General features: G+C 51.9%; 1 long non-coding RNA gene across 2 annotated transcripts; it reads left to right on the top strand.

The window, feature by feature from the left end:
- The first annotated feature begins 11,559 nt into the window (after nt 1-11,559).
- LOC140690448 (uncharacterized) lies at nt 11,560-14,272 on the top strand. Of its 2 annotated transcripts, none has more exons than XR_012065717.1 (4): nt 11,560-12,656; nt 13,153-13,295; nt 13,410-13,580; nt 13,895-14,272. It is a non-coding gene; the product is annotated as an uncharacterized lncRNA (long non-coding RNA). The 2 variants fall into 2 exon arrangements; XR_012065718.1 differs by lacking the exon at nt 11,560-12,656 and adding an exon at nt 12,687-13,031.
- Nucleotides 14,273-14,723: the final 451 nt, after the last annotated feature.

The raw sequence follows: 14,723 nt of genomic DNA, 5'->3' as shown, positions 1-14,723 counted from the left end.
AGCTCAGGTTCTGTGTCAGAGAGGGCAGCGTTTTACTTGCAAACGTGGTGGAATGATGACGCCCTCCAGGCACGCAGACCTGGTGGCCCCGGAAAGCCCCCGGCCGTGGGCATCACCGAGTCACCACCCACCGAGTCACGACCGCGGGCCACAGGCCTACGCAGGTGAAGTGCCTCCCAGAATGTGGCTTAAACAGTGTCCTTTTGCAGAAGAGTCTTTGTTTTCTCTGAGTTCGGAGCCAGTCTAGCCAGGCTGGAGAGGGCCAGGCAGAAGGTGACACCTACAGCAGAGGACCCGTCGAAGCTCAGGTTCCACCGTGAAGCCATCGAGGCGCTATTTTCATGTGATTTGGTCCACAGCTGCCACGGCTGCAGAGTGAACCGAGTCAGAATCGTGTCCCAGTGAGATGCCTTCAGCTTCCCAAAGACCTTGCCGGCCAACCTCCGCCCCTGTCTCAGCCTGCGGGGACCTTCTGCCTCGAGGAGCCGTGGTCCTGGGGTCCCTGCCCGTGCAAGGGGGCAGGACGCCCCCCACCACCCCTGCCAGGCCCACACCTCCTGCTTCATTTTTTTTCCAGAGGAACATATCTGTATTTTGTTTTATTTTTTAACTGAAGTATAGCTGATTTACAGTGTTGTGTTAGTTTCTGGTGTTCAGCATCATTGTTCAGTTACACAGACACATATTCCTTTTCATTATCGGTTATTACCTACATGTGGAATCTAAAAAGATGACACAAATGAGCTTATTTACAAAACAGAAACAGACTCACAGACATAGAAAACAGACTTAGGGTTGCCGAAGGGGAAAGGGCAGGGGGAGGGAGGGATAAATTAGGAGTTCAGGATTTGCAGAAACGAACTGCTACATATAAAAGAGATAAACAACAAGGTCCTGCCGTAGAGCGCGGGGAGCTCTATTCGGTACCCTGTGATAGCCTAGGATGAAAAAGAACATATAAATACAAGTACGTACCACTGGATCACTCCGCGGGAACCTGACACTCACACAACACTGTAGCTGAGCTATATATACTTCAACAAAGAGAAAATAAAAAATAAAACTCTGGTTCAAGATGAAGAGTCAGAAGAGACTGCAGAATCCCATGGTTTTGATGTGTGTGTTTGTTTGCACTGTAACTTGGTGTGGCTCCCCGCTTGGTTTACGCACTTCCGCACGTGGGTAAGTCGCTGCAGGGCTGGTGGAAACATGATCATCCCCAGATCTGGGGCTCCTTGAGGATTTGTTTTCCAGCAAGTTCCCAGGCCATGCTGATGCTGCTGGCTGTGGGTCACGCTGCGAGAGTCCTGGGTGCAGAGGACAAGCTGCAGCTGAAGCCCGGGGAGGTGAGCACGAGCCACCTCTGAGGCCAGGAGCAGGTGCAGGTGCGGAGCAGGCGGGGGCCCGACTCATCACCTGACTAAACTCTGAATCTGAAATTCTTTACAAGACTTAATAGACTTACAACTTCATAGGTTTCTTCTGTATTTAAACTTTGAAGAATGAGACTATATTGCCTGGGAAATGGTAGTTTTAATTATTTTTTTCCACAAACCCATCCAATATTCCTCCATCCAGGAGAGCGATGATACTCTCTTGGCTCAAGCAGCCTCCCTTCTTGCCATTTCTCAGGGCCACACAGGTGACCTTGCCACATGCTTCAGAAATTGGAAATGGTGTGCCTGTGTGAACTTGGTGTAGTCTTCGAAAATCAAATAATTATTTTTAAAAAACTGATTCAAGAAGTGAAAAAAAAAAAAAAGCAGTAAGCCAGTCTGCCATATTTTTACTGCTATGCACAATTGTTACCGGTCTGTCTGATAATCAGGCAATACAGGGAAACCAAGCAGTATGAGCAGTGGTTTCTCCTTCATGGAGCCCAAGCAAAGTTGTTGTTGTTCTTGTTGTTTTTTAATCAGCACCACTGTTAGCAGTATTGTCTTAGCAACTCGATATTTAATCCCACCATCCCACATTCTTCCAACACTCAGAGCCCAAGGCTGAGGCCGGCTGTGTTTTTCTGAGCTTTCCCAACAAAAGGCGACGTTGAGGGTGTTGATGAAAGATAATCTAGTGAAGGCGGTGATGAGTCCTTTGCACTGGTCACCTCTCCAGCATCGGGCATTGTCCTGGGTCCTTGGGACAAGTTATTTTGTTGAGCCCTGATAATCACACACTGGAAGTAAGACCATCACCCCACTTCATAGATAAAGAAATGGTCACTTGCCCAGTGCCCACTGCTGGGCCAGGAAGAGGGTAGGATCCGATGCTCAGCATTTCTTTATGCCCAGTTAAGAGTCCTCTTCCCCCCAGAGGGGACTCCTCCTTGCAGCGGCCCCCAGCCCTTGGTTGCCCATACGGGCGACAGTCTGGTTCTTCTGCCCGACTGCCCGCCACCCTGCCCCTGCTTCACAACCACACGTCCAAGTCTGAGTCATCATTCAAGATCCAGCCAAATGCCCTCTACTTCTTTAAGCCTTTCTGAAGGAGTCCGGAAGATTCGTCCATGTCCAGCCTGGACAGGGTGTGACATCAGACGGCCGTCCCAGTTGGGCGGTCACAGCACGAGTGACAGCCGGCTCTGCCCGCCGCTCAGGGGCTCACCCTCAGGGACCTGTGTCTCCTGAACACCGGTACTTTTATTTCTTAACTGACCTCACACAAGGCTTAGCAGGGAAGGAAATTCAGGGAATATCGATGAATTTACTACTTCCAGACTCCTCCTTAAAGATCACTGAGAACTTATTCTCCCACCTAAACACATCGCTGACCGCGGGCCCCTGGTACTTTCCCACCCTCCTGGTCACATGCGGTCAAGGGCCTTTATCTGAGTTTGCTGCCTGGAGGGGAGGTGGGAGGGGTGCATGGCCAGATTCAGCCTACAGGTGTATTTGTTTTATACAATTATTTTTTTTTTACAAATTTTTATTAATTGTCAATACTTAAGAACAGGAACTTCTACATACAAATCCTGAGCTCGGCTTCCCTTGAGAAATCAGACGAGGCAGCCCCCTGGCCGGGCCTGCACCTCCTCAGACCCACACCAGGTCCTCGTTCCTGCCCGTGGTCCCTGGGCTGCTTCTCTCAGGGACGGCGCTCCAGACACCCAGAGCTCTGGATCCACAGGACGCAACCTGGAGTGGGGGCGGGGTGGCCTGGAGTAGGCGGTGGCTCCTGGGTTCAATCCCCAGTCCCTCCATTAAACAAACAAAAACCTAATTACCCCCCCTAAAAAAAAAAAGAATATGGAAAGGGAAAAAAATCTTCATTCTATTCATTTTTTTTCAGGTAGAAAATAAAAAGTATGAAAATCAGAGTGGATATGTTTTATGATACATTCTTTTTCTTTTCTCAGTGATCACTTTAGTTCTCCGTGGAATTTTAACAAATCACATTATATCTAGAAACATGTCTTAAAATAGATCCTTCTTTTTTAATTGGCGTAGAGTCGATTTACAAAAGTTGATCCTTTTAAAAGAGATAATGCTAGGCTGAACCACAAGAAACTGCCATTTGTGAAGTCAGAAATGGTCAAAACCCGGCAATTTTGTGTGGGGTAGCTGACTATTTTTCTCTGACAATGTTTTTACTTGGAGGTTGTATTCCTTTAAAAAAAAATGGCACCAAATAAATATGTCCGTGATTGACATGATGTCATAAAAGCAAAGCTGCGGTAATTGCTGATGCCTGCGCTAATTTTCAATTGTCAAATTATGCTCCATGGCTTTGCATTTCAGAGCTGAAAAGCACCTAAGAGATCATTAATCTAACACCATTTTTAAGATATGGAAATGTCTCAAAGAGGTTAATCACGCACCCGCGATGGGAACTCGGATTTCCTGATTTCCAATTCAGCCCCTGGCCTCCAGCGAGGTCTCCAGGCATCCGTCCCTGACACGGGGTGTGGAGCCGCCTGCGCCCACAGCCCAGCGCTGGGGCCGATTTGCATAAAAAAGATAAGAGAGCATGGTTCTGTTATAGCACAAATGAGACCGAACTGAAAACATCAGCTGCTCAGATACTGAACACTTACTGACACTCTTTACACTTACACCCCCCACCTACAGCTGATTCACAGGCACTCGGCTCCTCCTGGTCCCTGGGGGTGGCTACTTGACCTTCGCAGGTCTGCCACCCGGCCCTGCCCACCCCACCGCCAAATAGAGGAGGAGCTGGGTGACCAGGCTCCTGGCATAGCACCCCATCCCGCCTTGCTCCTCCTCTGGAAGGCGTGCACTGTGCTGCCCACAGGTAGCGGAGACAGGTGTAAGCTGGACTGTGGGGCACCCGGGACACTCCCTCCTTAGGAAATGTTCTGTTTGTGGAATTAAAATCTGAACAGGACCGCCTCGTTCCTGCATTTGCGGAGGGGACGTCCCAAATGGGAAGCCCCTGGCCTCCAGGCAAGGACCAGTGTGCGGGGATGACCCCTTGGCAGTCGGGGGACAAACGTCTTCCTGTAAGAGACACCGGGAAGACACTGGGCTCCCACCGGGCCAGGTTCCCGCAGAACTGCCTGTCACCTCGGGCCATCATTCAGAGTTGGAGAAACCCTGTGTCCTCGGGTTTGGTAATGTCGTGTCTGACAAAATGTGTCTTTCGCAGCACTTGACAAAGAGAACTAGGAAAAGCCGGGGTCCTGGAGCCACTTCCTGAGGCCCGGTGTGGGGTCAGAGACTGCTCCTCCTGGTGGTCTGTCCCGCCTCACACGGGGTGGGGGGGCACAGCGCTGCTCCTGATGCTCCGTCCCACAGCTCTGAGACCCTCCCAGGGGCACCTGGCTCGTCCTAATATCACCACAGCTTTTCTCCACTTCCCGGGGGTGCAGGAGCTGCGTCCCCTGTCACTTGAGAGCAGGAAGGACCCACTGAATCTCCCGTTAGTCCTGGTCAAACACCCCAAAGGAGGTGATGGCTGAGGTCAGGGGTCCCCTCCTTTAAAACAACCTCCTTGGTGGAAGAGAATAAGAATAAGTTTCACAAGTGACTCTTCGCTTGCTTTCTGTGATCACCGTCTCAAACAGAAAGACTTCAGAGAAGCAGAGCCCAGGCAGAAAGAGGAACAGTTTCCTTTTGTTTCAAAATGTGTCAAGAACCAGTAACTCAAAGACTTGCTTCAGCTGGAAGCCATCACGCGGCCCCTCCTTACTTTATTCCCCGGCATCTCTTCCGACACTGGACTCTTCCTGCCAAAAGCAAAGGAGGAAGCAGTAGGTAACAGGCACCTGCATCAGCTGATCCGCGTCCGGTCGTCGTGTTTCACTGGAGAGAAACAGGGAATCTCCAGGAAGCACCCAGCTCAGGTGGAGAGGCGGGGAAGGCGGGGCTGCCGGTCGGATTGCTCTGTGTTGTTCGTTTTTCTAAATAGAGAATCAATTGTGAATTTGATTCTACCCTCCCTTTTGGTGGCCTTGCTATATGAGGGCTTCCTCCCTGTCACTCCCCGGGCACCACCCTCTTCTAACAACGGACCTGGAGGGAGGCGAGGAAGAAAAAGTATTCCTCCAGGAAACGAGGTGGCTGCAGCAGGATCAGGAGATGGGGCGATAGAACTGCATTTTATTCTGTCTCTCTGCACTTGAGTCTCACGTACACCTGCTGTAACTGTGCAATTAATCTTGACTCGTGCAGGTTGGCCAGGATGCTAAACCTCAGAAAACACACCTCAGCGAAATTCTACATGATGTTATCATTAAAAGCACGGGAAGGCATGGAGCTTAAATTACTAAGAATAATTGCCAATTTTTACTGCCTCCGTCCGTCCAGGGATGGCTAAGGGAGCCTTGTTGCCCTGACCCGGCTCTGAGAGAGAGAAGAGCAGGGAAGACACTTGTCTGTCTTGGGTTTGGTTTATTTATTTTTTTTCCTCCACTATCTCGCTTTTCTGCTCTTCCAAGAATGGATCCCACAGTCTCCTCTGGAAATTCACCCAGACTGACCCAGCCTCCCTGTTAGAACACACAGCGAGCCATACATCTCGGACTGTTTCCTCTGCTCAGCGCCAGCCTCTCTGCAGAGGGACAGTCCTCAGGAGCAAGGCCCCCCCATTCACCTGGGAAATCTGCACTGCGTTGTCCAGTGCATTCATCCCCTCATAGGTACTGAGAGAAATTGATTTAAACTTTTACACCCTTATTAATTATACACTTGAGATTTCAGTTGGAGGACAGAAATTTCGCTAAGATGCTGTAGTCAGGCGGAGGGAGACTGTGGTGTATAAATCATCCATTTATGTAAAGCTACGTATTGGGGAGAAATTACCCAGCGTGCGTGTACAGAGGGCGAAAATATTAATCTGTGGTTGATGGTGCCACCAGCGCTCTCAGGGCTGGATGGCGGTGCGGTGACCGTGGGAGCAGCCCTCCCGTCCACCAGGGCACCAGGGATGCCGTATTTGGGGAGGGTCAAATGAGAAACTTTGTGTCTAAGGTCCTTAATTCTGTCCCAAGGGTGAAAACGATAATGGAAGTTTATTTCATGAATAACAAAAAAGTAATGTGTCATTAATATGTAAATACTTACCATTTTAAAGAGGACTGTTGTGGTCATTGCTGAAACTGAAGAGACTTGGTTAGAATTCCACCCGTGCCACTCCCTAGTCCTGTTCTTATGGGCAAATTACTCAGCCTTTCTGCATCTTACCCACTTGTCAGGGTCCCTGTGGGGAGTGCATCAGATCAGTGACCAGCAGCCTCCTAACGGGATCTACAGGGTGCCCGGCGCCCGGCTGGTGCCCAGGCTGTGGTCTCCACGTCTCCTGCTCCTCAGAGCTGCTCCTTTGCGCGGCTTCTTGTCCTGCTCTCAAAGCTTGATGTCAGGTGCCAGGAAGGCGTCAGGCTTCCCAGAACTGGAAGCTTGCCTTCAGTGTTTTCTAAAGCGCTGGCAATGTTAGGAAGCCGGAGATCTGCTTTAGCTTGAATGGTGGGTCAATTTCTCTAACCTTGAAGGCTTGAAAAAAAATAACTTGCTGATTCATGGTGTTTGCAGGACACACAGACTCTTTCTTTTTAGTTATTTTTGTGCTGGCGAATATCTATTTACTGTTTTATCATTTGATTAAAGAAGTCACGTTCACATTCAGTGTGTGTGTGGTCTGAATTGCCTGGCTCCCTATACTTTCTGCAAGCTCTGTTTCTTGGGGGAAATGGCTTGTGTGCAGGCTGCATTTCTGAGCTGGATTTTCCTTGGAGTTTGACTTGCAGATATTTACGGTGGGGACTCAAGTTTCAGAGTGTGGGCGGAGAGGCGGCTCGGCCAATCGGAAGGCGGATCTGCTCAGGTCATTTGCATGTCACAGCCCACTTTCCCGCAGAGCCAAGGGGATGGTGAAATACATCCCTGGGGGAAGTCGCAGCTCTGGTTAAGATTTCCTTTCGCTCCTTCTCTGCTAGAGCAATTGGATGATAACCATTTCACATGCGCATGCGGCACTCAGATGGGCAGAGCTGTCAGAAGGCTAAAAATCTTGCCTGTCTTGCCATGGCACCTGAGGAGGACGAAGAAGGACAGTGCGTCGTCCCCTGCACCACACACTCTGATCTTAAATACACTGATTTCTGGCTTGTTTTGTCCTTCGGCTCAACGTGACATTAGTACCTACAGAAAGGCCAACATATGTGAGAATGCTTGTCAAGCAGAATCCATTTTTGCAAAGGTAATGATGTTCTAAATTTGGAAAAAGTGCAACTCGGGGGAAAAAAATGGAATAAACTGTAAAATGACTGAGCTCTCCTTCCTAGCTTTTCAGAGTAGCAGAGTTTTTCTCCATGTGCTATCAGATTGGTTTGATTATTTAAGAATATTTTTCACACAGGAAAGTTAATAAGTTTCGTATTTTCTATTTTGCAAAGCTAGCTGACCATCGCCTGCTGTTCCAGATGCTGACGCTCCCCATGCAATCAGGCTTATGATTTAAAATGGACCCTGTATAAGGAATCGTTCCAAAGTCCTGGAAAAAATGCCCGGCTGAGCGAGGGGCTTGTTTTACCGCAGGCGCGTCGTGCAGGCAGCCGCTGGCCGCTGGCCGCTGGCCGCTGGCCGTGGGCACTGCAGAATTCAGAGGGCAATCCTAGCTGGGGGGAATAGCCAGACGTTGGTATTTGTATGAACAAAGCTATCTAGGGGTAAAAACCTAGAAGGAAACACTCAAGTGCAGGTCTGATGTGTGCCAGCCCCACACCAGCAGGCCGGCGGGAGCCGCCCGGGAGGGCGCCCTGGGCGCCTTTCTCTGTGGCCTCGGATGGTGTGTGTCTGTGTGAAGAGGCCGGGAAGAAAACCCCGCTGTTCCCCTCCAGATATGAAGGGTCTCTGACCAAATGCGGCGTCTGTGTGCACTCACGTGCCACGGCCCCGCCTCGGGAGGTCAGGGAAGGTGATGTGTGGCGTTTATGATTTCTAAGTGCCAAACAAGAGGAAGGCAGGGGTGTGTTCTTGGGGACTTCGGGAGTAGTGGAGGTGGCCACTGGTCTGAGAAATTTGTTCAGTGCGCAGCTTGGAGCTGGTGTGGCGCACGAAAGCCCCACCTGTGCCAGGACTGAACAGGAGCCCCTGCCTGAGGCCGAATTCACTGCAGCCAACAAAAGGCCAACAGAATGCCACCAGAGAGGACAGCCGCGTCTCTAACCAGCTGTCTCTCCTTGAGAGTGACCCGCGTCCTTCCCCTGTCCCCAGGGCCCCCTTAAGAGTGACCCCCCTTCCCTTTGGCTTTCCTGCAGGCCACAGGTTCCAGGAGGGGCCTTTTCTCTCCTGGTTCTCTGGCCCGACCCTTCTGCTTGCCTGCAGGACTCTGGTCCACGTCTGTGCCGCGGTCTGCAGTGGGGCGGGCCCTGGGTACCCGAGTGCATCCCACCCCGGGGCCGGCAATCCCCAGGAGGCTGACACGCTGACCCCAGGTCTGCATCAGGGTCCCGGGGCTGCTGTAACGCAGCGCCCCAGCCCCTGCAGCAGGAGTAACTTCTCCCACAGACCTGGAGGCTGCAAGTCCCAGGTCAAGGTTCCTCCTGATGCTGTGAGGGGGGGTCTGCTCCGGGCTCTCCCCTGGCTCCTGGTGGCTGCTGGCATCTTTGGGTTCCTGGGCTTATAGATGCATCACTGTGACCTCTGCCTCGGCCTTCACATGCCGTGCTCCCTGTGCGTGTCTGTGTGTTCAGATGTCCCCTTTCTACAAGGACACACCCATGCTCTAATGACCTCATCTCAGAGTCACAGTCTGCAAAGACCCCAGTTCCAAATAAGGTCCTTTCACTGAGCACCAAGACGTCAGCATCTTCCGGGGGGTACAGCAGCCCAAAACAGCTGTCAGGGCAGTTGCCCCGGCCTGGCTCTCGGGCAGGAACCCTGAACATGGGGCATCGGCCCCTTGGCCGCAAGCGAGGGGGGCAGGAGCACACCCATCTTGGATCCCCCGAGTCGCCTTATGAGCCCTTGAGCTCCGGCGTGGACTCCCTGAGCACACCTTACCTGGCGTGTGTGAGCAGCCTCGGCACGAGGGGCCGCCCGTCTGAGCAGGTGGAATACGTTCAGGTGACAGAGGAACCCACCCCTGAGCAGGCCGCTGAGGGCACCTTGGGGAAGAGGAGGCTAGGGACCGCGGACGCTGACAAGGGCGAAGACCTCTGAGAGCCGGCTGAGTGCCGCCGGTGGAGGGCTTGTGGGTTCAGCAACAGAGCCGCATGGCAGCACCGGAATGCTGAGTGAGCTTCTCTGGGCACGAGACGCATCCGGTTAGTTGGTACGAGGGCTCCGGGCATTGCGCTGGCACGGGAAAGACCCCAAGTGGAGTCGCCCACACCCTGGGACAGGCCATCTGCAGGGCGGGCCGGGGGCTGCGTCTCTCCTGGGGATTCGTGTACCAGGGCTGCAGCCCACCCTGCGGGGCAAAGCCAGCGTCGCCCCAGTCTTCTGCAGAAACGACACAGCACTGCTTTTGGAGCAAGTTAGCGACTAAGAAGACTGAAGGGCACTTGAAGGTCTACACAGGGAGAGGTTTCTGTTTGTTTGTTTTGGCTTAAGAACATCTTGGGGGAGGGCAACGATTAACATTTTATAACACGTGGTTTGGACTAATGGGGCTCATGGAAAACAGGCGAGGGAAGTTGAGTGACACACCTCCTCTCCACGGGCTCTTTCCTGATTGCTTCACTTTTCCCCACCCTGTTCCCCGCAGCGAGGTCCCAGCAGATGGCCTCGGGCCAGTGGGATCTCCCAGGCCCCCCTCCTGCAGGCTTTTCGGGGCTCAGCCAGGTCAAGGACGGTGGCAGCTTCCGACAAGAATTAGCAGGAGACACATCCGTGAGTCACTTTTAATTTGTCCGCGAAGAGCACGGCTCCTGCCTCATGATGACTTGATTTGTGAAAAGACATCAAGAAAAGCGAATCCTGACGCTGTTCAGAAGTCCTTTTGCAACATGAGGATGCAGAGAATTTCCACATCTTCCTGGGGGGCCGATTCTGCTCGTGGTCATGACCATCACCCTCGGTGTCCAGTCCTAGTCTCTGGCTCTGTGCATGAGAATGAAAGGGGCCCGAGTCACCTCGGGTGGCCACACAGAGCCTCAGAGAGCTGAAACAAGTCATTCCTTCCCATGGGTCTGGAGGCTGGATGTCCAGGACAAGATGCTGGCAGAGTTGGTGTCTGGAGAGAGCCCACGTCCTTGTTCACAGGCAGCCACCTTCTCGCTGTGTCCTCACGTGGCAGCAGGAGCAACCTCCGGTCTCCCACTATTCCCGTAAGGGCACTAATCCCATCCAAGGGCCCCACCTCCAAGTTCTATCACATGAGGTGGTGTACGGCTTAAATGTATGAACTTGAGGGGGACACGGTTCAGTCCACAGCACAAGTGACGGGGCCGGGTGACAGCTGCAGGGCACACAGTGTGCCTATAAGCCAGCACCAGAGTTATTTCCCCTTTGGGCTCAGCATGAGAGGACAGATACCTCTGCCTGGGACGAAGAATGGCTGTGGGAGCCAGTGAGAGGAAAACAGGAGGCAACACGCATTGTGTGAGATAGATGCACTTCCCCAGAGACACGACACCTGGAGGTGCCGGCGGGGCTCTCGGGGACGGCCCTGGGACGCAGGGGGGCTTGAGTGGAAATGCAGTTGCCACCGAGGCCTCCACTGAGTCGGTGGGGGAGGGACCTGGGATGTCCTTCCCAGAGGCTCTGATGGAGGCAGGGTGTGGGGTCTGCGCCTGGCGTGTGCTGCCTGGGAGAACGGGCAGCCTCGCCCGCCAGAGGGCTGAGGCGGCAGATCTAGACCATGTCAACTAAGACTGTGGATCTCACAGACAGGGATTTTGTGAGTCGGTGGAAGTGGTGTCAGAACTGCCCCAGACACTCCCACGGCCACTGACACACCTCTAATTACAACCAGCCATTCTGGAAAAGTCGTCGCTAAGGCGTTCAGCGCAGCAGCATCAAAAGAGCTGCGTTTACACACCCAGCGATTAAAGAGGCCGCTGAGGAAAACGAGGCAGCCTCTAATCATTCTGCAAAAATGGCTTTTGGCGAGATAATTCTGGAGGTTGAAAGGCGTCTGACCCTGCTGTCGTGCAGTTTTATTGGGAAAAATTGTACCAGGAAAACAGCAACTCCAGAAGCATCGTTGTTGAGTTTAAGGATTATCGCATCATTGTAATTATAACTTAAATTTTGTATAAGAAAAATCGAATTTGGTTTCACTTGTTTTCGAAATTAAAAATCCACCGAACTCTTTTTTTCCCCACTATTTACTCTGAAATATTCATTCTCTTTTGAGTGGGTTTTCCCTAGCCAGCCTCTTCTGGGAACATGTGTCCCCAGATAACTCTGCAGTCTCTCCCGCCATCTCTTGGGTTCAACTCAGCCCCCTCCGAGGATAGCGGTTGGTCTGGCATCCAGGTGAGAATGCAGGCTGCGCCACGGCAAGTCAGCAGGCCGGGTTTTGGGATCCTGTGCTCACACCTGGTGTCTGGGGCTGATCAACGCAGCGCAGCCCTGAGGATGGATGCGGAGAGACTCCTTCAGCTGAAGGTGAGAGACAGCTGCTTTCCAGCCAGCGCCTCACAGTGCTGAGATGAAGACGACAGACTCTGAATCTCGAAAGCCTGGGAATTTTGCTCCCAGCTTAGATTTTTAGCACTTCCTCAATGGTTCCATCAAAGAAATGGGGGGGGTAACGCCAACGTAACAGTCTCCTGTAACAAATCGTGCTGCAAGGCGGTTGCTGAAACTGTCCTAGGAGGCCTTCCTGCCGTTACGGTGAGGTCACTTTATTCCCAGAGTAGTGAAGGCCATCGGGACCGTCTCTTATTGGCTGAAAGTCTCCGAGTCTGCTGGCTCTGAGGATGTCGGGTCCGACTCCCCTCGCCTGAGATCATCGCGCTGACTCAAGCCTCGCTGTCTCCGCGCCCCCGGGAGGGTCTCCACCCCTGTCCTGAGACGGGCCCCGGGTGTGCACACCTCAGCTTCTGTCTCCGGCTGGTGCCGCCACAACCAGGCAGAAGGGGAGAAAGCAGAAAGCGCTGGCGCCGTTTCTGGAGCCAGAAGGTCCGTCTCAGAGAGAGCACGGTGGCGCTCTTTGATGCCAAAATTAGAGGATGTCCTGATTTTGCATGTGCTTCTGCACGCTGAGAACGTGGCAAACCAGAAAGTGGAACTTGCAGAGTATGCAAACGGGTATGTCCTAGAGGTGGATTTGACATCACAGAAAAGACGAGGATCATTTAGTTAGGAGCCACCTTCGTGTTTGTCCTCAGAGCAGTTTTACAACAGCAGGGGTCTTTTTTGTTGTTGTTGTTAATATGATGCCAGTCTGCGGTTTTGCCTGTCTTCATAGAATCTCTGCGTCTCCTAAGGTTATCAAATTTCTTCTCCAAATCCGTCTGCTAGCTAATGATAGTCCGTCTTTAGAGACCTGGAGCGCCTTCGCTAAGCTCACAGGCGCGCTCTCTGACGGTCAGGACGAGAAGCCAGCCTCCTCCTCCCCCGGATGGCTGGGCTTCTTTGAGCAACTATAATTATCCCCTCACTTTCCTTCCTCTTCTCTCACAGGTACGTACTGTGCTCCTCTGCATTTTATTTCTATTTGGAGAGCGTTCAGTGAAGCTAATGAATTTTTCCCCCCTCATGGCTCTTACTGGTAACACAGTCTGTTAATGTCACCTCCCACCAGGGCCACTTTCTGGAGATGATGGTTCCTGGGAGCCTGAAACTGGGCCCGAGATCCACCCAGCAGCCGGAGATGGAGAAATTCGCTGTATCTGCATTCCACGTTCAGCCCCTCCAACAAGGAGACTCACGTCTTAGCCCAAAGGGGTGTGTTTTCTGTGCAACTTGGGCAAAGGCATGGCGGCTCGAGGTCAGGGAGAGCTGCGAGGCCGGTGTGGGAGTGCAGGCCACGCCCCCAGACGCACCTCTGTTATTTCGCAGACACGCTCTGTGAGCCCTCCTGGAAGTGGCAGAGTTCACTCAGCAGGCTGCCAGTGCCCCTCCCTCGGGAAAGTTGGGCACCCGGACGTTCTCGTTTTTTCATGTTTCCATCTGATTTCAAAACCCGGAGAGGTGAAAGCACCGTGGGATCACACTGAGCCGCTCTGTACTGTGAGTATCCGGGGTCGGAAGCACCCCCGGACTGGGAGTCAGGACGTTGGGGCCCCGCCCTCCGCTCGGCAGAGACGGGCTGTCACCCCCGCCCACATCTGCTTAGATTCTCTGAGCCTCGCTTTTATGCTCTTCAGAGGTGCTAGGAAAGCCTGATTTTCCTACCACTCGAGGTGATTATAAGGATCAAAAGAAAAGTGAGGGTGTGGAATGTGCTTTGCAAACTTTACAAATCATACAAACACAAAGTACCAGCTCATTTTTCCCTGTCAGCTTGTACTGAAACGTCTGTTTCTACCCCTCCCTCTGAGCAGATTCAGAAACAGATTCAATTGTACTGATGCGGAAAGTGAAGATTCATTTCACACAGTCGCAAGGGGAGCGCCCACGTGACCGCTGTATTTACCTGGCTGGCATCTGTGTCCCAGGTAACCGGGGGCAATGCTTTCTTGTCTTGCCGCAGAGAGGCCATCCTGAGAAAGGCTGTGTACAGCCCTGGACGCTGTTAGCCTCCGCTGTACTTACTTTGGCCTCACTGTGCCGGTCCTTGTCCTGCTGCACCTCAGACCGAGACGCTTCTGCCAGGGCTCTGAATCCAGCCCTCTCTCCCGGCCCGACTAGAAATCATTACAGTGTTGGACTGGGCTAATCAAAAAACGCCTCTTTTCACAAAATAAAGTGTTTTCTGCTTACTTTTAGCAAAAAAATTACTGTATTTTCTGTCTTCATTGAACTACATAGTTTTGTTTTTTGGGGTTTTTTTGGGCTGGCTGTTCATGCACATTATTACTATTAACTATTAACATGTGACCACTTACATTGTCTGTATCTGCACAAAGGTTTGGGAGAATTTTCTTGTTGCTGTTTAAAATAACATTGTTAGGGTGAGAGTATATCTCAGTGGTGGAGCGCATGCTTAGCATGAATGAGGTCCTAGGTTCAATTCCAGTACCTCCCTTAAACATAACTAAATACAATACAGTACAGTAAACAAACCTAATTCCCCCCATGACATTTCGTTACCTCTAGCTTCTCTATTTTGTTTTACAAACCATTTTTACAAGTATGGAGTAACTCGAGCCTTTTTAAAAAAGCTGTCAAGATATACTTTGTTTTTCCTTTAACTAAACTCAAGCTACTTGG

The sequence above is a fragment of the Vicugna pacos genome, chromosome 30 (assembly GCF_048564905.1).
Source record: "Vicugna pacos chromosome 30, VicPac4, whole genome shotgun sequence".
NCBI lineage: Eukaryota > Metazoa > Chordata > Mammalia > Artiodactyla > Camelidae > Vicugna > Vicugna pacos.
Note: the sequence above shows the minus strand (reverse complement) of the source record. Positions and strands in the feature narration are given on the sequence as shown.